This window comes from Protobothrops mucrosquamatus, unplaced genomic scaffold (genome assembly GCF_001527695.2).
Source record: "Protobothrops mucrosquamatus isolate PMUCROS unplaced genomic scaffold, P.Mucros_1.0 scaffold_88, whole genome shotgun sequence".
Lineage (NCBI taxonomy): Eukaryota > Metazoa > Chordata > Lepidosauria > Squamata > Viperidae > Protobothrops > Protobothrops mucrosquamatus.
In genome coordinates, this window is record NW_015386164.1 from 787983 (window position 1) to 790646 (window position 2664).

Here is a 2664-nt window from a genome sequence, read left to right on the forward strand (position 1 = left end):
CCTCAAGGATCAAATGAGCTAAGTGAGCCTGAAATTTGGAAAGTATTCCTCAAAATGTATTTTCTGAAACAGGAATTGATTCATATTACTTGGATTACCATCTGGACTGCTCTTTTTTTTTAAAATAAAAGATCTCTTACTATCACTGGATTTTACCATGATTGAAACATCAAGTTGGATGAAAGGGGGTTGGCTTTTAACCTCCACCAACAATCTCAACTATAGGAAGCTATGCACCTGAAACGGTGTTGAAAAAGAAAAACATTGGATATATCTTTGGAAATTCATTACTGCACGCAGATTTTAGCTTGCTTTAAAGCCTGGTAATTTGAATTATTTACAGTGGATATAAAAAGCCTTATAACACCCATGTTAAAATGCCAGGTTTTTAACATGTAAAAAAATCAGGTCAAGATAAATCACGTTAGAATTTTTTCCACCTTTAATATAACATACAAGCTATACCCGTGGTGGCGAACCTATGGCACGTGTGCCACAGGTGGCACGCAGAGCCCTCTCTGTGGGCACGCGTGCTGTCGCCCCAGTCCTAGGCTTCAGCTGGATTTTATAAACCCTTTTCACTTTAGGCCTCCCCCGCCATGTGCAAAAAAAAAAGTTCAATCAATGTTAACTTCTCGCGGGAAAAAAAAGATCTCGCAAAGTTGGAATTGATTGAACTTTTAGTCCCACACAGCGGCGGAGGAAGTGATGCGTTGGAGCTGGAAAGGTGCCGCATGGGGGTGGGGGAAGTGGCGGGAGCAGGGCACCCCATGCAAGGGGTGGGGCGGGGCCTGTGCATGGGGTGAAGCAATGCGGCGGCGCTATCATGGTGGTAGACCAGTTGCTTCCCTCCCCCTGCCAGACACTGGCCAGAGCCACGCAGGGTAGGTTGCCGCCCCCGCCCCCAGCCAGATGTCCTCGCCTCCCCCGAGCATTTTTTTTACTAACCTGCCTTTCAGCTGCATTCCATTTCTCCATTCGCTTCTCAGCCTTCACCACGTGTTTGTGGCACTATCAGTAAAAAAAAAAAAAGTTCCACGAGACTTTCTAACTTCTTGCGAGATCTCAAGTTAGAAAGTCTGATGGAACTTTTTTTTTTACCAATAGTCCCACCAATATGCGGCGAAAGCTGAGAAGTGAATGGAGAAACGGAATGCAGCTGAAAGGCAGGTTAGTAAAAAAATGCTCGGGGGAGGTGAGAGCATTTGGGTGGGGGCGGGGGCGGGCACAGCAACCTTACCCTGCATGGTGGCAGGAGGGTGGGGCACATCCTTTCCCATGCCAGGCCCGCCACTCCCTGAGCGTCCGGCGCTTCACCTGCTGCTTTGGTGGCTCTGCCTACAGAGCCACCAAAGCCACCTGCACTGAATGGGCAGGTGAGGGGGGAACCTGCCCCACTTGTTCTGCAGCCTCATGGCAGCGGCATTGCGCAGGAGGTGGCAAATGGCCGGTTTTGGCGTGGCGCGGCTGTTTGCCGCCTCGCATATTGCACCAATGCTGCTGCAATGTGGGGCAGATTCCCCCCTCACCTGCCCATTCAGCTACAGCTTTGGTGGCTCTGTAGGCAGCGCTGTGAAGTTCTCTGACAGAGAAGAGAACTTCGCAGAACTTTGGTGCCTACAGAGCCACCAAAGCAGCAGGTGATGGGCTGGGGAGGGCCCAAATTTGGCCCCCTGGGACTGTCCCAGAAATGGCAAGGGACTGGCTCCAGCCCTGGCCCCAGCCCTGGCCCACCCCAACCCGGCTGGGCACCCTCAGGAAATGGTGAGCACTCTGGGGCTGGGTGTTTGCAGCAGTAGCTGCAGCTCATTTGCCTCACCCCACCTCACCCCACCCCTCCCAGCCTCGCCCGTCACACCTGGCCATTCCCTGCTTTGCTGGGCCTCTCGTCCGGTTCTACTGCACTATGCCTTTCCTCGCTTGGGCCTTGGCATTCTGTAAGCCTAGTGCCCCAGGGCATGCCCGGCCTGTGGGATGAAACACGTGGAGATGGGAGCACGCAGTGGCACAAGCTGAGCATTGGCAGGCTCCCATTCGCCCTCTCTGCCACGTTGTAGCCTGGAACTGCTGGCGGCCAGCAACATGTGGTGGCTGGAGAGAAAGAGTGAGAAGGAAGAGAAAGCAGGAAGGGTTTGTGTGTGTGTGTGTGTGTGTGTGTGTGTATGAGAGAGAGAGAGAGAGAGAGGAGGGGAAGAGGAGGAGGAGAAAACCGAGGTGTTACAAAAAAAGGGGAGCCTCCCCCTTTCTTCCCCCTTTCTCTTTTTTTAAATTCCTCCCACTCCATTCAGGTGCAGCTGGAGGAAAAGAGCGAGAAGGGGAAGAAAGCAAGGGGAATTTTTGTGTGAGGGAGAGAGAAAGATAGATTGAGCCAGCAGGGAAGCAAACTTGTGGTGAAAGGGAAGTGTTGAAGAATAAGCAAACTTACAAAAAGGGGATCTCTCTGTCTCATACACATACACTTTCCCCATCTGTAGAAAACCGGGACCTGAGTCTCCCGGCTTGGTTTCAGACCTCGTCCGGGGGCTGATTCATGAGTTGTCATATGAAGACACCAGACCAGGTTTCCTCGGGATGAGATCAGCCCAGAATAGTCTCTGGGGACCTCCTTTATTAGCAATCATCAAAGCAAATTGCAGGCAGAAGCGACAAGCAGGGGGGTGAGCC